Source organism: Chelonoidis abingdonii, chromosome 2 (assembly GCF_003597395.2).
Source record: "Chelonoidis abingdonii isolate Lonesome George chromosome 2, CheloAbing_2.0, whole genome shotgun sequence".
NCBI lineage: Eukaryota > Metazoa > Chordata > Testudines > Testudinidae > Chelonoidis > Chelonoidis abingdonii.
In genome coordinates this window covers 83641728-83669524 of record NC_133770.1, presented here as the reverse complement: position 1 = coordinate 83669524, position 27797 = coordinate 83641728, and the positions used below count along the sequence as shown (strand labels likewise).

The 27797-nt window shown below is 42.7% G+C and overlaps 1 protein-coding gene across 2 annotated transcripts in view; it reads left to right on the top strand.

Annotated features, from left to right (window-relative positions):
* Positions 1-27797, top strand: part of CPNE4 (copine 4) — a 464843-nt gene that overhangs the window by 100070 nt on the left and 336976 nt on the right. Inside the window, exon 1 of one of the 2 annotated variants that reach the window (XM_032805883.2) lies at positions 24192-25031. The exons of the other annotated variant lie outside the window; for it this stretch is intronic. The gene's annotated coding sequence lies outside the window, so the exon portion shown is untranslated. Of the gene's footprint in view, positions 1-24191; positions 25032-27797 lie in introns of those variants that run through there. 2 annotated transcript variants of the gene reach the window in all.

Here is a 27797-nt window from a genome sequence, read left to right as displayed (position 1 = left end):
GCCACCAGCAGCCTGGGGATTCCACTGCCCAGTGGCTGCTTCACTTCTCCCACCTCCCAGGCTTGTGGCGCCAATCAGCTGTTTGGCGCCGCAAGCCTGGGAGGAGAATTAGAGCAGGACAGCATGCTCGGGGAGGACGCGGAGCAGAGGTGAGCTCGGGTGGGGAAGGTATCGCAGAGCTTCCTGGGCCAGGGGGTGGGGAGCTGCCACGGGGTGTAGGGAGCTGCCAGCGGGTGGGGGGCACACCTCAGAGCAGGGGGAGCGGGGAGCTGCTGCAGGGCTGGGGGGGGGCGCAAGGTGGAAGTTTCGCCTAAGGCGCTAAACTTCCTTGCACCGGCCCTGTATCTATGCTGTATTTGTACATTACCCATGATCTTGACTGGGGTCTTTGGGCGTCACTGCAAAGCAAATAAGTACAATACTGAGTTAACATCCTGCTTAGATTTCGAACAGGGTATACTTGGTGGAGGAATTAAATAGGGCTAGCTTAATAAGGTAGCCTGGGGAAGGTGGCATCATTCGATCAGGTCAGCTTCCTGGGTGTCAGACAGGAGGCCTGAACCCCACAGATAGTTGCTAGAGGGACTCTGCTGTAGCATGAGCTTGTTTACATGAGATCCTGTGCAACATGAACTTCAAGAATAAGTACTTGTGCAGGGGGGAAACTTGATTGGCTGAAAGACTTTTTTGCTGCTGCTGTTGTATGAAGTTAGTTGCTATAGTACCTTGAGGCTACATGCCTACCTGAAATTGCTCCCCATTAGGCACAGCTCCTTCCTAGTTCGGCATAACTGTGTTTTGGATTATATAAAATTCATTGTTACAGGACTCCATTCTCTATAGACTCTATCACCCCTTGGTGGTACATTGAATCAATAACCCTATACATTTTTACCTCTGAGGTTATGCACGGTTAGTCTCTTGGTTATCGTTCTGGCTCATCATGCTGTGCATTGCCAGAAAATCTATTATACGGATGCCAGACATTTTCAAAGTGAGCAGGAATTCACAGGAACTGGGCACCAGCATTATTTGTTTATGTCCACGAGAACTCTGAGACAAAACTTCTTTTTTTGATTTAGTAAAACGAGAGTTTTATTCCTCCTTGTGCCTTGTTTACACTGCTGCTTGTATAAAGGGTCATGAAATATATGTGCTCTGGTCCTAATGCCCTGGGCCCTTGGACCTCAGGGCTGTTGTATGAGGATGATGATATGTTTGAGTTTTAGCACTGTGTGTGACTGTTGATGTATGCTACATGAGCTCTTTCTGGATACTGATTCTTCACTCGCCACTAAGATAGACAGACAGATTCTTCTCTGGCTACTGATTCATTTCTTGTTTCCTGATTGGGCTAAATTCATCCGCATTCTAAATCTGTTGAAGTCAGTGGCATTTCAGCAGGGGTGAATCTGGAGCAGTATTGAATTTCAACCATCAGAACGGGAACAGCTTGTTTTTGTACAACCAAAGATGTCAGAGCTTTTTCTTGAACTACCAAAACTCCTTCACCATGCCAGTCTCTCTCAGACCTGACCTGGTGGGATCAGATGGTAATTTGGTCTCCATGGCCTAGTCACCCATTGACATCTTTGCTGAGACTTCCAACAGGTGTGTGATGTGAACACTTGTCCCCTAGGAGGGGGACAGATAGCACTTTCTCACTTTGCACAGGCCACGAAACAACCATTACGCTTGTACTTGCTGCAGCCTGCATTGTACTTTACTGGTGCTCTTGGAACAATTGTGTGGATGCTTCAGCATATGTCACTTATAGTGTACGTCTTGTGTTGGAGTTGTTTGGGGATTTCTTTGGGAATTTTTTCCATTTAATTTTTAAAAATTAAAATACTAATCTCTTGAACTCAGTTATGTCTCTAAGAAGCATTCTGGCTTAAGTAGCAAAATCAGAACATCTGCTAACGCGCTCTTTATGGCACGCTGCTTACTCCATTAGCTGATGTACTGATGGTATGAGCGGGTACCTAGGGGGAAAGAGCCCTAGCTCAGACTCTCCTGTCCTCTCTTTTGGGATAGTAGCGGAATAGAGGAGGGTAGGGACTGGAATTGTGTCTGGCCTTTAGGCTGTCCATGCAAGGAGGAGGTTCCTTCTCCCACTGGCTACCCCTGTGGCCCCACATAAGGGACAGGCACACTCTATCCCTTAATAAATATTTTCCTTCTTAGTTTATATTAAGATCTTCAGTGCATATCATAACATAGTCCTTGTGCTTGTATTATACTCCTACTCCATACACCTACAGCCATTTAATGACAATCTAGCTCTCACATTACCGCTTCTCTGTGCTACTTTACCACACCAATATTGATATTACAGAGACAACTTATGAGAACCCCATTCTCTCTCATCCTAAGAGCACATAAGCACTACCCAGGGGCATACTCTCACTTCGACTAAAAACATTGGGGATTTGCCATTGGTTTCGGTGGGAGCAGGATTAGGATTCAGGTCAGTGAAAAGTTAGTTGTCCTGATAATAAAAATCATGAAATATTTGGCTTTTATTTTTCTTTTGATTAAAAGCAAAGCTTATGAAAGGGACTGTTAAACTGTGTAATTCTGTTGTGTATTCTCACTCGTCCTCCCATCCTCTGGGGTACGTCACATTAACTCCAGCATAACTCTCGTCCTAGTGATGGGGGGAAAGGCATGTTGTATCACCAAAAAAATAATATTGCCTGACACCCTCTAAAAATATACATCACACATTGCTTGTTATTTTTAATTAGTCAGCTGAAAGGAGAAATATATTTAAACATCTCTCCAACGTATTTCAATTATAAAGTATTGACATGCTAGCATCCTACAGGAAAACAACAGCCTCTCAACAGAAGGAAGGCATAAAAAGGAGACAGCTTTTCTTAGCCATTTTAAACAATTGAATTGGGAGATACAATTAGGATGCTTAGATCTTATGAGAATGCAGGAGCTGGAAATGCCTAGAAATAACTTACATGAATAAATAAATTAGATATTGACTCCCACTTCCAGGGGATTAAGCCTATGGGTACACTCTTTCTTCCATTAATACCCCATGATTAGAACTGTATCAAGCAAAAATCATGGGGCAAATGAAAGGAAGACAGCTGGATTTCTAGCACCTAATTCTGCTGTCTGGTTTTATTCTGGTGTCTCTCCTGTAGTTTTTCCTCATGTAACTCCTTTCAATCCAACAGAACTAGTCGTAATTTACCCTGCCGTAAGTGATAGTAGAATCAGATCCACTAAGGGCTAAGTTGTGCTCTCCTAAGACTTACCTGCACCTTGGGTCCTGCTCTGAAGTGCAATCGCCCCAGGTCTTCCCAAGGGCAAACAAGATGATGGGTATAGGTGAGGGTGTAGGTTGAGTCTTGGCTTTATTTACTCTGCTTACTTGTCCCAGGAACTGGCTATGTCTGAAGGGGTGAAATAAAATACACTTTTTCCAAGAGCTGCACTAATTTACTCTTCCTACCTCACCCACCAACCCCCGAGATTCCTCCCCAGAGCAGAGGAGGAACTGTGGCTTAGAGATGCCTCCTGCGATATTCATTTTACATCCCACTTTGGTCAGGGATGTACCTACAGGCACAGTCTAGCCTTAAAATAAGCCCAAGGCAAAGTATTTATACACCTGCTGAAATTCTTGCGTTCGAAAATCTTCTCCTTAAATGTATTGCACTCGCGTTCGTGCAGATTACTAGTCTATTGCTATTGGCATTAGCATTTTGCTATGACTAATTTTGGGCAAGGGATTATACGCATCCAGCTATCATCCACAACCCACCTTCTACAGAACAGTTGTGGCAACATGTCAGGAGGGTTATGAAACCAGTTTATTATCAGTTCCAGCAAACTGCTTGGTTAGAATATCCCTCAGCTAGGATCTGAATCAGTAAATATTTCGGAAACTCTTCTCTGCTTTTCATTGTTCAAAAGATTGGAACAAGTTATTAGTGTGTGTCCCGGAGCAATCACTCCAGATCTCCATTCCTTAAAGCTTTGAAGTTTAGTCCTTGACAAAATCCCCAAATGCTGATTGACTTCACGGTGGTACTAAATCTGAGGTTTTTCCAATTCCTCCTAAGATCCCTAAATCCCTGTATGTGTTCACCTGCAGAGAGATAATGACCAAAATGATTACGGCCTTTTTCTTGTACACAACAAGGCTTCCTTAAGAGGAATGTCTCCCCTCATGCCATTTGTTCATAGCAACTAGCTCTTCTATATTGGCGGCAATGTGGTCTAGTGGCTAGAGTACTGAACTGGGAACTAGGAAACCTGACATCTATTGCTGATTCTGACCTGCTGTGTATCTTTGGCAAGTCACCTCTTGGTGCCTCTATTTCCCTTCTTAGCTTCTATCTGTCCTCTGTTTAGTTTGCAAGCTCTTCAGGGCAGGGGCTATTTCTCAGTATGTGTTTATATAGTGCCTGGTAGAAGGAGGCCTCAATCTTAGGGCATCTAGACATAACTGTAATAATACTGCTTCTACTATTAATAATCTAAGCCAACAGATAAAAAGTATGTGAGCTGCCAAATAATAATCCTGAAAATCCTGGAGCACGAACCAAACCCCTCATTCCCATTCCCCAGCATGTGCAATTTTCAGTCTTCTAGCCTATGCAGGTTGCACTATCTAATCTCGAGGCATTAAAAATGCATGTTCACGAGGAACCATAAAAAGTTTTTTTCCTGTTGGACCTGCCAACCCTAAATAGCTGAAGCAGAATTTGATCAAAGTCTAATTAAATTTTATATACTATATACTGGATAAGGAAGCCTTAAATATTCCAGATATCCATTCTATGATAGTAATTGGCAGACAGGACACAACTGCATCTTTGTTATAACTATTATCAGATTTTCCTGCTCTGGTATATGCATCTGAAACTGGATTAATTAAAATAATAAAATACTTAATAATTTACTTAAACATCATTAACCTGTTTTACTAGGCAAATCAATACCTTACATTTCCTAGATAATGGGGAAAACAAAACAAAAAATGTGTTTTTAAAATATGCACTTCTGGAGTAATTAATAATTAATCAAAACTCGTTAAGTTGCTGAAATTAAACAGAGCATTGTTAATTGGGGGAAAACCCATCTTCTATGAATGCCCCTCTGGGACAAATGGTTCTTCAGGATTATCAGAATTCTTCACTATCTTGTTATTATCCAGAGAGTGTACATCAAGGTCAAGGTCTCAGTATTTAAAGCTTACTAGTGAACAGCAAAGCAGACAAAAGCATAATTGTGCTTTAATACTGATCTTTTATGAATTATAAAGGCAGCCTCAAAAAGTGTTGTTGTTTTAGGTTTTCTCTCCGTCATAAAAGTGACTGTTTATGGACTGTACTGTGTCCTTACTCCCTGCCCCTTTTGGGAGGGAGGTGGGAAGAATTTTGGAGAACTGGATAGTGAAATCCAGAGGAGGCTCAACCTAGAAGAGACAGCTCTTCCAGCTCCTGTTGGAAAGGGAAAGGTTTGAGTATGAATAGGACAAACACCAACCAAATGCAGCTCTCCTTTAACCAGTATAGACTCAAGGGAATGGCCCTTTACAACATTTAAGTTCTCCATCAAGAGTTTCTGACTCTGAAATGTTCTCCTCTAGAATATATGCCAGTTCATTTGTGTCATCCTTCTGGGCAAGATTCTCATCATTTTGGTTTCCTTTTTAGATGCGTGTTGCATATGGAGTGGGAAGTATTTTGTTTTGCATAGCTGGGGTGTGATGTGTGGTATGTATGTGAAAGGGTGAGATATTATTTATTGAATATTTGAACACTTGTTTTGGTGTTGTCTTATGTTGGAGCTTGATTGTATCTTTTTGATTTTTTAGAGATTCTGTTAGACACTTAAAAGTTTTCGGGCATGGAGTGCCATAGAAGTTATGACGAACTGGGAATGTTCTTAATGTTCTCTCTGAATACTGTGTTGGTGCCTCAGTGTCCCCTGTGCAGTTCTTAAGTATCTAGGTAGTGGAATAAGGGTGTGTGATTGCTGCAGAGCAAAGGGCCAGTGCACCTAAATGCCTGGCACTCTGTCTCCTAGCAACTGATGGCCTGGGCCCAGGGCTGGTGCAACCATTTAGGCGAACTAGGCGGTTGCCTACGACGCCAAGATTTGGGGGTGCCAAAAAGTGGCGCCCCCCAAAAATTTTTAAATGGTTGCAGCCGCTGCTGCTGGAGGGGCTGAGCTGCCTGCCAGCAGCCCAAGGTGTCCCCCGGGTCAGGGTGCCACCAGTCAGTGCGCCACTGAGGTCAGTGCGCCGCTGCCGCTGGCTCCTTGAGCCATGCCCCAGGCGCGCCCCCGCGCCCGGGTCAGCGAGCCGCCGCCGAGCACCGGCAGCCCAGGGTGCCCCCGCCCCCGGGGTCAGTGAGCCGCTGCCGCAGCCCGGCAGCCCAGGGCGCCCCCGCCCTGGGGGTCAGCGAGCCACCGCCGCAGCCCGCAGCCCAGGGCGCCCCCGCCCCCGGGTCAGGGAGCCGCTGCCGCAGACCGCAGCATCCCCCCCCCGACGAGTCAGGAAGCGCCGGAGACCCGCGCACGGGGCGCGAATGTCGCGCCCTAGGGCACCAGAAACCCGTAGCACCCGGTCCTTGCTGGGCCCCTCCTCTGCAAGGTGCAACTGAAGGGGTGGAGTAAAGGGATCAAATGGTCGACGCTCCTGGCCAGGGAAAGGAGCTGAGTCAGAGAGGAGGACTGGAGAGGTTGGGAGTCTGGAGCTAGCTGGGGACTTAATGAAGTGAAGTGGACCCAATGGACCGCGAGCGGTCCGGTTCGCTGTATCTACAAGCTCTGTTTTAGACCTGTTTCTGTCTCGAATAACCTCTGTTTAGTTGGCTGGCTACAGAGTCAGTCTGACTGAAAGTGGGGTGCAGGACCTGTGGCTTCCCAGGACCCGCTGGGTGGGCTCGCTGTGAGAGCTCACGGAGGGCAGAGAATGCTGCATGTCCCAAGGAGGGACCCAGTACTAGGGTTTTGAATAAATAGTACGATGTTGAAACAGCTTCTTGCCCTGAACAAGTCTGCTCCAAGGGAGAGGAGGCTCCCCAAAGTCCTGACTGGCTTTGTGGGGAGCTGTTCCAGAGCATTGCCCGGGGACTCCGTGACAGAAGTAAACATACATTACTTAACTATTTGCTTGCAAATGAAATGGCTACCTACATGGGGGAAGGGAAACACCAATATTATCTGATGAAGCGTCAGACTGTAAAGAAAGAATGTAGCAAAAATGAGAGTGGTGTGGACTAGTGGTCTGAGCACAGGACTGGAAGTCAGGAGCTCTTAAAATCAAATCATGGCTTTGATACTAATTTCCTCCATGGCATTGTTTATAGTGTCTTCCTTAGTTTCCCCATGTGTGCTGATAACCTCTTCCCTGCCTCACAGGACTGTTATGAGGATCAGTGTGTTAATACATGGAAAATACTTCAGAGATGGAAAGTGTTCTGTAAGTGCTGCTATCATTGTTACTACAGTGACAACACTTAAGTCAAGGGAGTCTGTTGGACTTAGAAATGCTGTGGGTAACAGAGATAATAAGATGCAGACTTGCCATGTCTCATATAATTGGAATTAGGGTTACTCATCATCTTTGACCTCAATCTTCCACAGCAATTTTTGAGTGTCATGCTTCATATATGAAGGACTTTAGAATGCAGAATATTTGAATAGATTACTGAAAATAGACATGTGCAGGTGTCAGTGTATGTAGGTTGTGAACTGTTCATGGATAATGAATTACACTTTCCCTTAATATTCAATTTGTGCAGTTTCCAGGAAAAAAAATTAGATTGGATAGCTGCTAATTATTTTGCCATTCTCCAAAGAATGCTTTTGGCAAGGTATCAACAGGAATTAATCATTAATAAAACTTAAAAGTAGCAGCTAAAAATGTTTGATTCAGAAGTGGTCTGTACCTGGCTTTCACTACTCTAATTGATGTAAGAACTCTAAGTGTAAGGGAAGATATACTGGTAGGAGAGCCCACCCGGACAGAAAACATTGGAGAATGGCATTCATTTTGAACATGAAAGGATCACCTTCCATACAATCTGCAAATAAATTCCCTTAGCAGAGCAGCAGAAAAGGGATCAGAAAGAAATTCAAATGCTGAACCTGCAAATGGGCCTGTTTAGTAAACAGAGACTGTGAAGATTAAGATGCTAAATTATAAGAAGCCCTGTAACTCCACTCTCTTGGGAAACATCACCAGCTAAGAGGTAGAAGAGAGACAGACACCATGAAGAACTGAACTCCATCTGAGGAAGGGAGAGATTATACTTTTCTTTTCATAAGGTCCTGGACAGACACTTGGAAATCCAGGGAAATCTCTAGTTGTGACTGGTCAGTTGGATCGCAGTTTCTGCAGTCTTTTAGAAGTGCCTTCAACTCCAGTTGTATTCAAAGGAACTGAGGGCACTTGGCACCTCACAGGAGGTGCTCAGCAGTGTCACAGTTTAGGGCTGTCCAGAAATGTCCACAACCTCCATTTCACCTGCTGCTATCCTTTTCTAGACAGACATCCTGTGCTTTCTGCCAGAGTAAACTCGTGGTGAATCAAAACAGACAATCTAGATCAGTGGCTCTCAGACTGTGGGTTAGCAGGGCCAGCATTAGACTTGCTGGGACCCACAGCTGAAGAAGCTGAAGTCAGAGCTTCAATCCCACCCAGGGTGGTGGGGCTCAGACTGCAATCCCATTTCTCCCCACCTGGGGCGGTGAGGCTCTGGCTCCAACCCCCTCCTGGGGTCCTGTAGTAACTTTGTTGTCAGAAGGGGGTCACTGTGCAATGAAGTTTGAGAACCCCTGATCTAGATTATGTAACATATATAAAGATACAAGTGGGTGAGGTAATATTTTTTTTTATTGGACCAACTTCTGTTGGTGAAGAAGACAAGTTTTGGGTAGAATTTCTGCACCACAAAATCTTGTCCAGTGCACTAAATGCCCCAACAACTATTATGTGGGTGAAACCAGACAATCAATATGCTTTCAAATGAACTCACTCAGAAACATGATAAAAGACAAAAACAGCATATCATATGTGGGCAAACACTTTTCACAGAACAGTCACTCTATATCAGACCTCTCAGTCCTTGTTCTCAAAGTAAATCTGTGCAACACTAGAAGCTTACATTCATAACTTGGCTAGACACTGAAAATCATGGTCTGAATAAAGACACTGGATGTATGGATTATTATAACAATCTGTATCCCCCGCTTTTTTTGTCCCATAATTGTGGAAGTGTTAATGGCCCACTTCATTTTGAATGCTTTCTTACAATATGTGTTAACTATTTATGCCAAAGAATCTGTTCCACCGTGTATTTAGTTGGGACACTCTGAGTATCTTTCCTAGACTGAAGAAGATCTCCAAAACTTGTCTCTGTCACCAACAGAAGCTGGTCCACTAACTGATATTACCTCACCTACTTGTCTGTCTAATAGCCTTGGACCAACACAGCTACAATGACACGGAAGACAAATATAAAAAGAGGCATTTAAATACCAAATTGTACAAACACTAAATTATCCACAGTTTGATTACTTTTGACCTGGAATGGCTCTTAAACAGAAATCATTGGGACTAGTCATGCTCCTCTCAAAGTTAATAAGGAGTGGGAGAAGCATTTGAGCATGCCACCTTTGGACTGAATTGAGGAGGGAAATGGGGACTCTGTGCCTAGAGTTGGTGGCTGTCGTTCCTTTAGGTGTGGGGTGATTCTATCATGTTTCCTCCTGTTTTTTCTTCCCAATAATCTATATTTTTTTTTCACAAAAGCTGTGTTGGATAATTCGCTTACTCTCTCCATACAGGATGGAGAAGCCTTGTTTCCCACCTCTTAAAAATGACACTTCTCGTGGAACAGGATTGAGTAGCTAAAATATCATTTCTAGGGAATGTTTTTAACTCCTGGAGTAGTCCTGGCACACACAGATTTTTGGTGATGGTGGTTAGCTTAGAACTTGGGGAGGTCTGTGAAGATATTGTTCCAGTAACTGCATAGTTTATGACTATATTATAGAATATACAAAATAACTATTCCTTTTCTTTTGTTCATCTATAGCTATTGTTGACCCATTAGAGGAATTTATGGATAACAGATGATGTGGGACTCCATCCAATAACCATGTGCAAATCTTTCAGTGGGAACTGCTGGCTCCAGTGATTCATCAATGATAATGTAATATTTGCTATGGAAAAAGAAAGCTGTTGCATACTAAGGGCTTGCTAAATAGGTAGATAGCATTCAGATTAGTGCATAGTGAACGTGAATATTTAGTGAGAACTCTTCCTGGGAACACCTGTCTTCTGGAGTCAAGCCAACATGCTGTTCTCTCACAAAGAGGTAATTATTTTCATAATCGACTTCAACAGTGCAGCAGATGCATAACAAAAGGTTGCTAATAGAATGAGAGAATATGTGATTAGCAATATCTTTTGTAGGCCTGAATATTTACTGGGCAAAACAAAAAAAAATAGAACCAGGTTAGAGAAACAGAAAAGGAAAAGATGAGTTAGCTGAGCATATGGAATGAAAAACAGATGAAAGAGAAGGAGGGAAGGAGTACATGAGACATAATGTGCTAAAAGGGTCAGGATACATGCAGAGAAGACAAAAAGGGATCCAAAGAGAATAAACCACTTGGTTTCTGATTTCTCAGTTGCAGGCTTCCTGTGTGGAACAACAGAACTGACTTAAGGCACAGAAGCAGACATCCCAGGATGTCATGCCAGTTATAAGTTAATAAGTTATCTTGGGTAATGTTTTATTTAGGTAGGCTGTTTTCTAAATTGCTTTTAGCAAATGATTTAATGCCTTGTGCAGAAGTAACCAGGCATTTAATGTACAGCAGGGTAGCCTCTTCTAAATGTTTTGTTAACTTGCAAAAAAGTGGAAAAGGGCACACTGGGAGATAACCCTTTCTCATTAACAATGGGTTGAACATTACAGTGACCTTGAAGTTTGTTTCTCAATACCTTCAGCTACCATCTTCAGCAGCTATACAGAAAAATATGAGCTCAGCAGTGTTAGACATAGATGGTTAGGAGTACAAAGGAAAGGCCTTCCTGTGGGAAATCTAAGGGCTCCTTCGTCCTTTTATTTATGACACATAATGTCTGAAAAATGGAATAATCACAGATCCCATTTTTGGAAAGATGACTCCATTATGTGTTGGAAAAACTACATGAACAGTGGTGCTTCTAAGAAAGACATTGTCATCTTTTTTTTTGCTAAACGAACAATTCTTTTTATATTTCTTAGAACTACAGCTATATCGTGTAAAAGGCAGCACTGCTGGGCAAATCTTAAACAGGGGAGCACAGCACTTGCCAAAGCAGATGAGATCAGTGTTCCATGTTATTCAAGGATCTTGTCTAGGAGAGTGATTAGGATCAGATACTTCAGATGGTGGATGTTTGTGAAATAACATACCCAATGGCAAAGTTTCTTCCTACCTCCCATCATTTAGTGGTTGGCTTATGAGAGTTTATATTCCTTCTAAAACCTTCAATTTTTAAAATTACATAGTCAAAAAAGTGTTGTCATAAACATATTAAAATAGAACCTCAGAGTTATGAATACCAGAGTTACGAACTGACCAGTAAACAAAGCACCTTATTTGGAACCAGAATTATGCAATCAGGCAGCAGCAGAGGGGAAAAAAGCAAATACTATAGAGTACTGTGTTAAACGTAAACTACTAAAAAAAAAAGGCAAAGCAGCCTTTTTCTTCTGCATAGTAAAGTTTCAAATCTATATTAAGTCAATGTTCAGTTGTAAACTTTTGAAAGAACAACTGTAACCTTTTGTTCAGAGTTACGAACACTTTAGATTTAGGAACAACCTCCATTCCCGAGGTATTCGTAACTCTGAGTTGTACTGTACTTTCTTCAGGCCCTTGTCCTGCAATGGACATAAGGGCATAAGACTGGAAATAAGGCGTACATTTATAATGATGACAGTGAGTTACCACTGGAACAATTTACCAAAGGTCATGCTGGATTCTCCATCACAGACAATTTTAAAATCCGAATTGGATGCTTTTCTAAAAGATCTGCCTTAGGAATTCTTTTTAGGCAGATCTATGGCTTGTGCTGTACAAGAAGTCAGTGGTCTCTGTGGGTTGACGCCCATCTGCCTGCATAACCCCATTAACACGACAGTGCAACATGTCTGTCCACAAAGATCACATTACAGGATCAGGCCTTTCTCGTCAGACTGCATCTGCTCCCCGGATGTCTTTAAGTCATATCTGTTTACTGCTCAGAAAAAAGTTTCAACCATTGATAAGACTGCAGAATCAATAGAAAAGCAAACTGGAAAATCTGCTGCTTTGTAAGTCGCCAGCTAAATTCTCATTTCACAGGCTTGATTTCATGTGTCTTTTTTTTTTTTTTCATACACAAGTGTGGGATTTTGCAAATCCAGCATTTGCAGACGCATTTTTATGGGTACTCCTGTTGCACCCACTTTTGAAAATTTGTGTCTGTTCCTGATCAGTTAATATGTAAATATGGTTACTTTAAAAAGAGGGTTATTATAGCCTTCATATTTTAAAACGTCTTATTGCTTGAATGAGAAGCAGGTAATTAGGGATAAACCTTCTGTCTACTTTACAGCCCTAGGCAAAATCTGAATGATTGATTCTTTTGAGGAGGCAGTGTGGTTTAGTGGGTGGGCACTGGACAAGGAGTCAAGAGATCTGGGCTCTCTTCTCTCAGCTCTGACACTGATCAGCTGTGTGATAAGCCACGTGGGCATGTCATGGCTATCTCTGTGCCTTTGTTTCCTCTCTCACCCTTTGTGTGTTTGGGACTATCTCAGACCACCTGCCTGTACAGTGCCTAGCACAATGGGGCTTCAATCTCAGTGGGAATCTCTAAGTACTATTGTAATGCCACTGTTACTAAGAGTATGTCTACACTACAGGGTTATTCCGATTTTACATAAACCAGTTTTGTAAAACAGATTGTATAAAGTCGAGTGCATGCGGCCACACTAAGCACATTAATTCGGTGGTGTGCGTCCATGTACCGAGGCTAACGTCGATTTCTGGAGCTTTGCACTGTGGGTAGCTATCCCGCAGCTATCCATAGTCCCAGTCAGTCCCTGCCCATTGGAATCGCTGGGTTGAGATCCCAATGCATGATGGTGCAAAAACAGTGTCGCGGGTGATTCTGGGTAAATGTCACTCATTCCTTCCTCCGTGAAAGCAGCGGCAGACAATCATTTCACACCCTTTCCCTGGATTGCCCTGGCAGACGCCAATAGCACGGCAACCATGGAGCCCCTGTTTGCCTTTTGTCATTGTCACCGTATGTGTACTGGATGCCGCTGACAGAGGCGGTACTGCAGTGCTACACAGCAGCATTCATTTGCCTTTGCAAGGTAGCAGAGATGGTTACCAGTCGTTCTGTCACCGTCTGCTGTGCCATTGTAAATTGGTGATGAGATGACGGTTATCAGTCGTTCTGTACCATCTGCTGCTGTCATGGGTGCTCCTGGCTGGCTTTGCTGAGGTTGGCCGGGGTGCAAAGACAAAAATGGGAATGACTTCCCCAAGTCAATCCCTCCTTTTGTTGTTTATCTAAAAATAGTCAGTGCCTGCCTAGAATATGGGCAAGTGTACTAGAGAACCAGTGTACCAGAGAGCACAGAAAGCACAGCTGCTCGTGTCAGATCCCGCAGAAATGATGAGCTGCATGCCATTCTAGGGGGTGCCCCTGCAACAACCCCACCCGTTGCTTCCCTCCTCCCCAACCTTCCTGGGCTACCGTTGCAGTGTCCCCCCCATTGTGTGATGAAGTAATAAAGAAGCAGGAATAAGAAACACTGACTTTTTAGTGAGATAAAATGAGGGGGAGGCAGCCTCCAGCTGCTATGATAGTCCAGGCAGGACATTAAAAGGTGGGGAGAGGAGCCCAGCATCCCGCTGCTATGATAGTCCAGGCAGTACAGAATCTTTTCTTTAGACATGAAAGGAGGGCTGATGGAGCTCAGCCCCCAGTTGCTATGATGAGACGGTTACCAGCCGTTCTGTACTATCACTGCTGGGAATGACCGGGAGTCATTCCTATTTTTTTACCCAGGTGCCCCTGGCCGACCTCACCTGAGGCCAGCCAGGACCACTCATGTGGGATGATGAGGACAGCTACCAGTCCTTCTGCACTGTACATCTGCCACCGGGAGAGGAGGGAGAGGATGCTACTGCTTCATGCCGCAGCACCGTTTGTCTACCAGCAGCATGCAGTAGACATAGGGTGACATATAAAAAGTCAAGAAACGATTTTTTTCCCTTTTCTTTCAGTGGGGGGTGGGAGGGTAAATTGACGAGATATACCCTGAACCACCCGGACAATGTGTTTGACCTACAGGCATTGGGAGCTCAGCCAAGAATGCAAATGCTTTTGGAGACTGCGGGGACTGTGGGATAGCTGGAGTCCTCAGTACCCCCTCGCTCCCTCCATGAGCGTCCATTTTGATTCTTTGCTTTCTGGTTTACGCTTGTCACACAGCACTGTGCTGTGGACTCTGTATCATAGCCTGGAGATTTTTTCAAATGCTTTGCATTTCGTCTTCTGTAACGGAGCTCTGATAGAACAGATTTGTTCTCCCCATACATCACATCCAGTATCTCCCGTATGGTCCATGCTGGAGCTCTTTTAGGATTTGGGACTGCATTGCCATCCGTGCTGATCAGAGCTCCACACTGGGCAAACAGGAAATGCAATTCAAAAGTTCGTGGGGCTTTTCCTGTCTACCTGGCCAGTGCATCTAAGTTCAGATTGCTTTTCAGAGCGGTCACAATGGTGCACTGTGGGATACCACCCGGAGGCCAATACCCTCGATTTGTGGCCACACTAACCCTAATCTGACATGACAATACCGATTTCAGCACTACTCCTCTTGTCGGGGAGGTCTACAGAAACCGGTTTAAAAAGCCCTTTATATCGATATTAAGGGCCTCATTGTGTGGACAGGTGCAGGGTTAAATCGGTTTAATGCTGCTAAATTCGGTTTAAACGCGTAGTGTAGATCAGGCCTAATAGTGAATCTAATAGCCTGCAGGGCACTTGCAACAATAAGGATTTAAATTTGCGTTTTAGCCTGATCCTATATTTTAAGAAATCAGAGGAATTCCCCTCCCATGAGTAATGAATTTCTCTTGTATTTGTTCCTCTTTATTCGAGAGCTTCTCAAGCTACTTAACAACTCTTCCTATTCCCAGTCATCCTCTGGGAATCAGTCTCCTGTTATTTGCTCGAAGTCAACCTGTGGTGTCATTGAAGAGTGATGGGTAAGAAGCAGCAACAGTAATGTTCCAGGTGAATTTGTTGATACTACTGCAAAATACAGAAATCAAACCCAAACCATGCTTCTGTGTCAATTACTGAGGAAGTGAAATAAAGCAGCTGTCATGTTGGTAACTGCTCTGTGTACACACTATCTGACATAAGCGGGCCTAGTCCTGATTCTTTAATTGCTTCACAAGTGTAATTGACAGAATTAAGTTCTTCTTTCATGTCTCTCCCAGCCGCATTGTAGAGAACCTCAGCTGTTTTCAAGTTTCACTCACGAAGAGGAGAAAATAGCCCAGGTTATTCTTCCCTCTCCCACACAAACTTAGAGACAGACTCATAGTAGTGGAGCAAGCAATCACCTGTTTAATATCTAACCTTCACAGTCTTCTGCCTACCAGGGCCATCACTACTAGCACTTAAAACAAAGATGGGGAGGAGGCCATGGTCTTCCCAAGAATTACAGTCAGACACAGAGCATGACTTAATAGCTCAATCGCTGGAATGTTACATCAGGGATGACTTTGGCCCATTGAAGAAGTAAAAAATAAGGTATCTAATGCTGGAACAAATCACAATCATGTATTTTCCACTGGTACATGCACATCACACAAAAGAACCTCCCTCAGTCAGGATGGGTACATTAGCAAAATTGTGCTCAGAGAAAATCTCCTGTCCTTATTTAAAACATTGGCCTCAATAATGAAGCCTAAAACCATATTCTTTCTACATCTCATAGTTGGGAGATGAGACTTCCTCCCAAGTGACAGTTAAGAGGTGACCTTACCTCCTAGATTTCTGGCTGTTACAGAAGATGCTTACATTAAACTAGGCATCTAAATGATGAAAGTTCAAGCTATTTAAGGACAATGGATACCTCGTTATTGGTCAATGCTCATTCGTTCCAATACCTTCCTTTGTATGCATACACTCATGAAAAGACCAGAAGAAATTATAGTATAAACTATAGGATACAGGAAATGTGAGATATTAAATATCCTATGAGATCTCAAGTCTATAGCTGCATTCAGAAACTCTGACACCTTGTAAGGAAACAGCTCTGACCCCATCAGCAGAGACTTTTTATTACTGATACACAGAGATACTTCCTGCTGTGTGTGAAACTTCAGCACAAAGGGTTTGGGAGATTTTAAGCAAACTTTTTTAAATAAAAGATGCTTTTTCTCCCTCTCAGCCAATTTTGTTGAGAAAAAAAGCACTAGATCACTACTGTTAAACAAGCTTTATAGTTTTTCCCTCTCTAAGGAAAATAGCATGAGACTGGCATAATCAGGTGCTATATGACAAAAGTGCTAGAAATGCAAGCAGTGTGGAGTAGCTAAAAACCAATGAGTGGGGGAAAAAGAGAGCAAAAGTCAGTGGCTGAAATAACATAAGTTGCACTGAATTTCCTCTTTTATACAGTTTAACCCATGGCTGAACAAATGAACCTTTATATACGTTTGTCAAGGTTCCTTCCCCACTCTGAACTTTAGGGTACAAATGTGGGGACCTGCATGGACACTTCTAAGATTAATTACTTGCTTAGATCTGGTAACTCTGCCACCATCCAGAAATTAGTGTCTGGAGCACTTCCTGTCCCCCCAAAACTATCCCCTCCCTGGGTGGCCTTGAGGGACTTCACCAATTCCCTGGTGAACACAGATCCAAACCCCTTGGATCTTAAAACAAGGAGAAATTAACCATCCCCCCTCCTTTCCCCCACCAATCCCTGGTGAGTCCAGATCCAGTCCCTTTGGATCTTAAAACAAGGAAAGTTCTTAAAAAGAAAGCTTTTAATTAAAGAAAGAAAGGTAAAAATCATCTCTGTAAAATCAGGATGGAAAATAATTAACAAGGTAATCAAATTCATATAGCCAAGAGGAACCCCCTCTAGCCTTAGGTTCAAAGTTACAGCAAACAGAGGTAAAATCCTCTCAGCAAAAAAGGACATTTACAAGTTGAGAAAACAAAATAAAACTAATCCTCCTTGCCTGACTTGTTACTTACAATTTTGAAACATGAGAGACTGGTTTAGAAAGATTTGGAGAGCCTGGATTGACGTCTGGTCCCTCTTAGTCCCAAGAGCGAACCACACCCAAAACAAAGAGCACAAACAAAGACTTCCCTCCACCAAGATTTGAAAGTATCTTGTCCCCTTATTGGTCCTCTGGTCAGGTGTTGTTTGTTACCCCTTTCCAGGTGAAAGAGACATTAACCCTTAGCTATCTGTTTATGACAACGTTCAAAATGTACCGATATGTCAGGAAACCACGCATAAGCTAGAGCAGTGCTTCTCAACCTTTTCCGTATCATTGACCCTATTTTTTTGTATCAGAATCCTCCTGGATTTCCTTCCCTCTAGCTGGAATCTAATCAGGGCCTATCCTCCTGTTTAGCAGTATGGGAAGGGCAAGGTGGTAGTGACACACTGATACCTCTTTGCAACCCCCTTGTGGGTCACACCCCAGGACTGGGAAACCATGTGTTCGAGAAGCTACACTAGAGTGGCCAATAATTGGCCATCTCTGGGTCTTATTGACAACTTGACCTGAGCCTGAGGGCTGCACCTAATGGACTGTATCATTTGTAGCTGTCTTCCACTTCATTATGGACTTGGAACCTGCAGAGACTACAGGTCCCAACCCATCATGCTCCATCTTGATCCAAGGAGTGCTAAATTCGAAAGCAGCTCTGGGCTTTCCTGTAGAACTCCATGGGAGGCCCTTGACCTACTGGCTACAATGGTCAAAACTGAGATACCCAGTGTGTTTTAATAAACTGGCTAGTAAAGATTTAATTTTTTGCTCATCTGTGATGTTCTTGCTCTCCTCCCTCTTGTGCCCACACTAGTCTCAGCCTCTGACCTGCAGTTCTATAAAAGCAGCAGCATGTTTTAGCATCAGTGAGCATGACTGTCACCAAATCCCATCACAGAACTTCTCTGGGATTTCTGGGGCACCGGGCTGTCATTTCCTAAGTTCCAGGCAGTGATAGATTCTTTTTTTCAGAAGAAGACTAATTTTTATTCTCTTCCCTGTGGACGGCATATCTCTTCTATGAGGGAGGCTTTCTCTGTAAGGGAACACAATAGGTTTTGAGATACTGGGGGAATTGTAATGGTAGCATCTGGGGCAAAAAATGTGTTCCATGGTCAGGCTTGATAGGCTGTACTGGAGCTATTTTTGTAGCTCAGGATTGCCAACTCTTCCCACCTCACTTTTTCATTATCTTTTTCTCACTTTCTCCATAGCAGGATTTTTTCTTAGGGCGTTAAGGATGCAATGCATCTTCTTGCCCCCATTTTTTGACCTGACATGTCTTTACAGCCAGAGCTAAATTAAGGTTAATAATGAAAGAACAAACAATCTTGCCAAATAGACGATGTTAATTTCTGAGGGTTGTTGTTGCTGTGATTGTCTTGCATCAGTAGGTGTGCGAGGTCCTGGGTATTAGCTAGATTTTTTTATTGTTGCTGATGTTATATGTGCAAGATTTCCTTCTAATGGACAGGCCTTTATTGACTCTTGAATATGGCGTTATATTGAACGATGGATGATACAATGCTGACTTTTTGTGTAATATATTGACTAGCAACAAAATAACCAGATATTTTACAAATCAAAGTCCAGGGTTGCTGCCCCATGTCACCCCCACAACAACTCCTCAGCTATCTCAATTTTTCAGCCTCGCTCTTTTTTCATTTTTTTTTTCAAAACGTCATCAAAATTGATATTTTCCTGTGGAAAATATCTAATTTTGACAAAATGGCATTTTCTGACAGAAAAATATTCCACTGGAATATTTTCAACCAGCTCCGCTGGAGACAAGGCACCTGTAATGTTTACTACAAGATGGCTAAATGAGGTCAGTGCTGTATCCCCAGCCCTGGCTGACTTAGCCTAGTTTACTTCAGGGTGAAACTACAGTGCCTTGTCTTCACCAGGATTTTACAAAGGTGTGTTTTTACTGTGGGATAACAAATAGCTAATGCACATTTGTTATCCCACAGTAAAAACACACCTTTATTCTGGCAGTGAAGACAAAGCCTAGGAAGTGTAGTTCTTGTGCAACACTATTGGTTTCATTTTCTTTAGGTGGAACTCCACTTTCAAAAGTTTGGGAAGCACTGATGGAAAGAATAAATAACAGGTAAGACTTGAGTTCTGGGGCTGTAATCCAAACCAAAGGGTCAGATGATGATACATAGCACAATAGCAGAGCCTGGTTGATTTTTTTATAATCACCAAGACCCCAAGATGTAATCACAGCTCCTTAATTCAAAAATCTCCTGTCTTTTTTATTTTCTATAATACATTCAGTTGATCCAAGGCAATGATGTTCTGGCAGCAACTCTTGGGAGCTGCTTGTTAAAATTCTATTGCCAAACTGAAGAGAGAGTTGGGATAATTTTCTGCATTGGGTGGAATTCAACTCATCTCTGAATACTATTAAGTCTCTGTATCCATTTCTAACGTGCCTAACCCTGAAGTGTCTAGGCACCATATGCAAAACTGAGAGCAGCATCATATCTGTTAGAAAAAGCTCAGGTCTCCATGCCCTCCAGCAGGGATGACTTGTATCCATGGGGCTCATAATAATATGTCTGAGGTGCAAATATTTTGTTTTTTCGGATGGACCACATTGTCCCATACAACAGGTTTCTGGGGTTGAGCTCCAGAACAGTCAATAGGGAAGCTTATACTGCCCTGCTGTAAGTTGTAAATGTTGTGAATAAATAGGAATTGGGACCAAGATTTTTCAAAATAACTAGTGCACTTGTGTGCCTCAATGTTGGGGTGCTCAATTTGAGACACTATAAAAGAACCTGACTTTGAGAAGGTGAGTGCTCAGCACTCTCCAGATATCAGACCCCTTTAAGGTGTCTCACCTGGGCACCCAGAACCTGAGACTCCCCAAACCACTAGTGACTTTTGAAAAGCAGGATCTTGGTCTCTGTCCAGAAACTTTCACAAACTCTGTTCACTTCCCAAAGTTTTAAACAGAAATATGCAAATGTCTCCTGGGATAACAGGAGTAACAGACCAGTGGTTGTGAAGACAATATCTACCACTTGCTTCTCTTCAAAATGCTTTCAAAGCAGTAAAAAGGGGGAAAAAATCTGATCTGTTTTAGCATTTGCAGCTGGATGTGTCATTGAAATTAGGTCCTGTTATGACGGCTGGTTCAGGGAGGCTGTATAACCTGATATTATGGCTTAATGGTGCAGGGCATCTCACTGCAAAGAAAGAATTCTAAAAATAGGATAGAACCATGTTTTGTGTTAACATCTTTCATATTCAGAGTATCCCAAGAAAGGTACAAATCAATGAGCTAAATAATGATGAGGCAGTGACTGTGTCAGTCATTGACCACTCAGCAGTAGCACACATGCAGCCTTGGACTCTGGAACTCTCTGCTTAAGAGAGAACACTGACTGTAAACTCACTGTTTTTTACAAGTGCCATGACATCTTCACATTTCACCTATATAGAATATCAGGGTAGGAAGGGGCCTCAGGAGGTCATCTAGCCCAACCCCCTGCTCAAAGCAGGACCAATCCCCAGACAGATTTTTGCCCCGATCCCTAAATGGTCCCCTCAAGGATTGGGCTCACATCCCTGGGTTTAGGAGGCTAACGTTCAAACCACTGAGCTATCCCTTATATAGAAAGCCACCTGAGTGTGTCATCTTCAGCACTCTCTGAGAGCACAGCATGTTCCTGCAGCATCAGCACTGAATATGAGCTGAAGCCCGGGCTTGCAGTCTGAACCTATGCCCTTTAAAGTACTGGCTTGTGTCAGATCTGCTCATGTTTATGGTTTTGTAACTGTCTCAGTCTCTAGTGGTTGGCCTGAACACAAGAATATAACCCTACTACCAATGAAACTAATGGAGGGTCTCATTTGGCTCAAGCTGAAGAAGCCTGTGATTTTTGGCCATGCGTCCCATCTGATGTGTGGCTAGCTGATGATTGAGGTGTTTGCCCAAAATGTGGCCAAGCTTCTTATACCCTGCTGGGGCAGAGGTAGGAAAGTTACCAAGTGAGTGATACTAATACTAAATATTTTAAATAATTAATTTAATTTAAATAACTATTTGAAGTCATTAGCACAAACAGCTGTTTTCACCATAATTATATTAAATGGGACACAATTTTCTCTCTCTTTTAAAGAGACCATTGTATGCTGAAGATATATTGATGCCACCCACAGGAGGAAGCAGCTATTTTTGGTATCCATATCTTTCTCCTTTTCAACAATTAATTGTCCCATTTGTAAGCTTCAACAACTGAGGTTTCTTCAGCAACACTAGCTGGAGAGGTAGCAGTTAATGCCAGCAAGCAGACAAAATGATGAGGAGCATACTAGTGAGATATAAATAATCACAGGGTGATATTCAAGTGCTTATTATATACATATCTGTGAGGGGGGAAAAAAAGTCTGCTTTGAACAGTGGAGTATAAGATGAAAACAAAAGAAAGCAGAAATCTAATTGAAAACTGTTCATCCTGAATCAACCAAATAAGGATCCCAAACTCAGCATACAGTATCTGAATTCTTTATGTGGTCCTGCCTGTCATTAACCCCTGTGGTTTCTCTGGAATAACATACCTTGCTTTAGTAAATCTGCATTTCTTTCTTTTTCATTCCTTGGCCATATGCCAGCGCTTTCCTCCTCTGTGATGTGAGAGGCTCCATCAGTACTGGCATAGGACAACGTGATGCTACTGCCCCTTATGTTATTAAACTCAAGACTCGTGATCAAAATGAAACCAAGATGGGGATGTCTTGGTTTTCTTGAGAACTCGAGTAGTTACATGGCCATGCTGTTATGCATTTATGATCTAAATAAGGAATAAGGCAGACAACACAGTTTTACACTGACAGAAATAGTTACAGAGAAGAGGTAAGTGGAAAAGACAAGGAAATCACTGATTATAACAACAGATTGTGATTTGATGAATTTTATGTAAATCTGACTCTATGCTATAGAAGTAAATTAAGTTTATTTTTGTGAGTGCATAAATACAATGATTGATCTTTGATTTTTATGCTGGGAATGAATTCCAGGTCACTGTATTTTACATAATGTGCACAGTAAAATGCTGCTTTTAATTTGCACTGTATCTGCACTGAGAAAAATCAAGGTTTACAGTGTATGTTTTAACATGCCTTCTACAAACACTGACAATGTTATGTTAGTGCCTCTAATTAGAGAGCTGAGGCTTGTTGGCAGAGGAATTCATCTCCATTACAAGTTGTTGTTTTTTTGTTTTTAACATGCAAGGCCTGTGCTGAGTGTTCTGGGTTTTGGCTACTGAATATGATTACGTTGCTTGCTTTCTGTGCTTCACACCTCATAGTGCTTAGGAGCAGCATGACTGGATTTGTCAGCTCTGCAAACACTTGACATGAGTAGGTTCAGGGCACAGAAATGACTGTCTCTGTTTCAGGTCCCCTTTCATTGGAGAATTGCATCACTGGAGAAATTTATTTTCAAATGTTCTTTGTAGATATCTTGATATTTACTCTTCATATTGGGGGAAAATCACTGCAGTGTCTGTCTCTGTATTTATAGGGCCTCCGTCAGCAGTAGTATCAAAGTACCCCACAAGAGGGTTATGAATTTATCTTCCCAGTACCTGTGATGTAAGGGGTATAACTTAGATTTTACAGATGAGGAACTGAGGCCTCAAATGCCCAGATTTGTAAAGATATTTAGGTGTTACTCTGCTCAGTGTTACAGTTCCTAACTGACTTGGAAGCCTCATTTTCAAAAGTGACTTCAGACACTTGGGAGCCAACGTTTCAAAGGGATCTAAGGTCCTAAATCAGCTAGGCCTAAAAACCTTTACATATCTGTGCCAGAGATACTCAGAGCCTGATCCTGCAAACACTTAAGCACATGCTTTACTGACAGATACAAATCGAGTTACATGTGTGCTTAAGTGTTTGCAGGATCAGGACCTAAGTGACTGGTCTCCCAAGGACACACAGGCAGTCTATGGCAGAACCAGGAACCAAACCTCCATCGCTCAATGCCTCGTCTCTGACCTTGGCCATAAGACCATCCTTCCTCCATTTAGAGGTCTTCCTCCTACCCAATTTTAGGGCGATATATGGAAATTATAGCCCCAGATTAGCAAACTAATTAAGTATGTGCCTAATTTAAGCACGTGAATAGTTTCATTGAGACTACTCATATATGCTTCAAGTGAGGTATGTTCTTTAAGGACCTTGCCAAATTGGGGCCTTTGCCACCCTAGGCTTTGCTTTCCTTTTTAGAGGTGTGAGTGGGATTTTTTTTTGGCCCAAATTTAAACCCAGATCTGAACACTCCAGTGCTTTGAGAAAGTTCAGCTGGAGATCCGAACACCATGCTTCAGATTCAGCTGTAATTGTTCATACAGCGCAGCATGTGTACATAGAGCTGCAGAGAGTGGGTGGGAAAAAACATGTATAATAAAACGTTGTTATTCCTCCCCGTCCTGTCCTCACCAAGTTATTGCAGGTTGAAAGTATCCACCCTTCCCTGACCCCTGGTGTTGCTAGTGCAGTGCCATCATTTTAAGTGAGCAGTGTCTTTTGTTCTCTCTGGCATTTAGACACTGTCATCTGTGTCAGGATTCTCAGTCTGTGCATCTGGAAGCATTAACATACACAGACTCTGTCTTGAATTTCACTGCTTTTGATAGGCTACTGGGAGATTATGTACAGTGAGTTTTGTGTGTTTGCTTTTCAAACCGTTCTAGCTGAATCAGTCCTTTGGAAAGATGCGGGTAGGGTTAGGGTGGTTAATTTCTTCCTCCACTGAGCGTCAGGGAGAACGTGCTGAAGCTGCAGATATCTTAAAATGTCCAACACAGCTGAAGTTTTAGGGGTGGAGGAGACCCTAACACCGTCACCGTATCTTTCTTTTAAGGGAGAAGGTTTGTATTTCTGAATTTGTCCAGCAGCAGCCGGCTAGTTTTGCACAACCTATTGGACTCTGGAAATAGATGTTCTCTCTGTAGGTGCAAACTGTGCATCCGGATTCTAGTGCTGAAGGAGGTGGGAGTTTGTATGGTATGCTCATGACTGAAGCTGTGACTGGCACTGATATTTGATCGATCTTGGTTAGGAACTTGAATGTTCACTCATTTTTTCTTTCCAGGTGTAACTGTACTTAGACCGTGGCGATTTAGAGGCTGCACTTGGAAGAGCGTTAACTGAATGTACATATATTGCCAAATGCGCCGCTGGGAGCCGTGGGCTTTGTGGACTGAGAAGTTGCCGGAGGGAAAGGGAGAGCTTTAAATCATGAGAAGGGAATTACCTTGCTGGGGGTGATGCTGTGCTAGCCAGAATCACTAGGGGGCGCTCGAGTAAGATTCTCAGCCCAGCATCTGCCTCCAGAGCAAGACGCCAGGGCTGCTCAGAAGGTGGAAATCTCTCATTGTGTGAAGCTGCTGTTTCCCAGCGCCACACCTCCCACCTCGCCTCGCCGCGGCCGTCGGTGCTCCAGCCGCCAGCTTTCCCGATGCCCTGAGGATGGAGCCGGGTTTTCTGGAGGGATCAAGCTCCTGCCCTCAGAGCAGCACCTCCACAAGCTCCTCTCTCTAAACCAGCCAAGCCCAGGAGCCAGAATTTAAAGAACAAACAGGGGACACCCTCACCCCGCTCCACAAGAATCTGGGACCAGCCCTTTGCTCCCGTCCCGATCACTTGCACAGGTAGGTGATGCACTGGTTGCTGAGAGAAACGTCTGTTCCCGTGGCTGTGGGGCTCTAACTTTTTCCAAAATATGTGGTTACACTTAAGGAAAAGAAACTTTAGTCAATTTCTTCTCTCTTTCTCCCCAGCTGGGGATAACTGCTGAGTGGTGCTAACTAGCAATCCATGACCTGAGCTTGTAAATGACCTACGCGCTGGCTTTTCCAGGTGGGACCTCTTGGCACTCTGATTTCCCATGCAGTGTTACTGTTGTGGATCTCCTAGGCATAGCCTTTCCAGCATGTATACTATTTGCTAGCTTGATCTGAAGAGAAATGAACGTAATTTGATCCATCGTGCTGAAATGCACGATGCTAACTTGGCTCTCGCTGTTATTTTTACAGTTGAGTACAGATTAATATTTCAGCGAGTGTTCTCGTTTCTATGATGAACTGGATCGATATTCTCTGTGTGCTCGTGTGTATTTATCCCCAACTCCTCCTTTGCAGCCGGCTGGATGGCAAGTGCCTAAAAGGAAGCGGAAAGGGGGCTCCCGGGAGAACAACCCACCAGCAGTTTGTTAAATAATATTGAAGATTCACTCTACAAATGCTGGAAGTATTTGGAGAGCAATAATAATGTGTCTTGGGTTGGAAAATTAAACCAGATGATATTACAGGGCAAAACACACAAGGACTTTTGGGTCCTAAGGCAAAAGTTTATTGCTGTTCCTGAAGAATGTCAATACATGATTATCCTCTCAGCCCCCTCCCCCTTTATTTAGCTAGGTACATTTCATAGAGAAGCGGTGTCTCTTTCTTTCTTTCTTTCTTTCTTTCTTTCTTTCTGTTTGTGGGTCTTTGATGCCTCTCTTACCTGCCTGAACTGGTGCTAGAGTTCCTGATGAGGTACAGCTCAAATGTCTCAGCATGCAGAATGATGGCCCATAATAGAATAAAATACTGCTACCAGAAATGGCTCATACATAGGTAATGAGTTGCATAGAATACTTGGTGCATGCTTAATAGCAGCAGTACTGGTACAGCAGGGTGATCAACACACACGTACTATTCTCCATCCTTATATGAGGTTGGAAATAAGAATTATGAAAAGTGTCAGCTGAGTTTTTCTTGCTGTTAGTACAAGCAATGCCACATCATTGTCTGTTAACTTGAAAATTATTAATTTGAGTATTTTTGAATAACAAAATCTTTAGTATCAGCTAATCAGAATTCTTTATTTCCTTAGTGCAAACTTTCCCTTCACTTTGGGCAATTTGATTGAACTTACCAAAGTAACTGAGGGGGAAGAATTTGTTCCTTCAGTGTTTTTGTTCACTAGATTTGTTTCTTTATTCTTGTAGTTTTAGCTCATACAACTTCCTTTTGGATTAGTTTCTGTAATTGGAAGCTGCGTGTTGAGTTGCAGTGGTGTGAGTGCTGTTTTCAAAGTCAACTTCAAGAAAGAAAAGAATTGAGGAAGTTTTTCTCTTTAATCTTCTAAAAGCCCCTGCTAGATATAATAGTGTGAGATCAATTCAGTATATTTGAAGGGCCATACATCTTCCACTGTCAATTCCACATTTGCTTTAAAACTTTCAACTAGAGAACACACATTATTTGTTAAATCTTTCCAGGCAAGATTTAATTATTTATTTGATATTCTACATAAGGGAGAGCACTAATGTGATTGATTTTTGTGTATGGTAGATTAAGCATGAAGCAAAGTTCAGTTCTCATTACAGTATGAGTTTTGGATTTACTTAGTTCATATAATCTGATGTTTTCAGAGCTCAAAATAAACCTTTTCATTAAAAGAGAAAGAAATGGGACTGATCTTGAAGCCCTTAATCAGCCTTGTTGATTTCAATAGGGAGTTTTGGCTGATTAAGGATTGCAGAATAGTGCCTCTTTGTTACACAATTGGCTTCGTGTGTGCAATTGATTTAGATAACTTTGCATCTGGTCCTCTCTTCATGTTTCCATCTGAGCTGCTCAAAGTAGAATTCATTTAGGTGCTCACTTCTTAAAGAATCAGACAAATAAATCAGAGACGTAAATGTAGTAGCGACTGTCAGAGAGACCACAAAAGTTTGTTAGTTAAGTGGAGGAAGAGATGGTGTTGGTGGGGGTATTGATTAAGAGAGACATGCTCAGCTAAAACAGCGAAGAGTAGCAGTATAAAAGCCGAAGAAAAAGGCACTGGTTCAGCTATTGAAATGTGTATTATTATTCTTGTCATTATTTGTATTGGCGTTGTGCCTAGGTGTCCCAGTTGTGAACCAGGATCTTACTTTGCTAGGCATGGTACAAACATAGGACCAAAAGATGCCCTATGTCCCAAAGAGCTTTGTAAATGTTTAGACAGACACCTTACAAAGGACTGATGTTACTTACATCGCTGTACTATCGCCAGAACGTTACTTCGTACATAGCCAAGAAACGCTCTGCCAGTTTACGACTTCATCTTTTTTGGTGCTATTGCTAGAATACCTGACAGTGAACGTACGCAGATGGAGTCCAACCAGCTTCACAGACCATTAGAGCCACTTGCCCAGCTTCAAAGCCTGTGGCTGTAAAAATAGTTTGGTTTTGCTTTTAAAATTCTGAAAAAATAAAATAAATAAATAAAGCTTGCCTATGTTCAGCATAGTAGCTGCACAGCAGCAACCTTCGCTTGAAGAGATACTTTCACTGTAAGCCCCTTTACTATGGAACTCACTTTTGGGGGAAAGGGCACATCTTTTGGACTGACATTTCTCAATTTTGATATTGGCTCATGGGAAT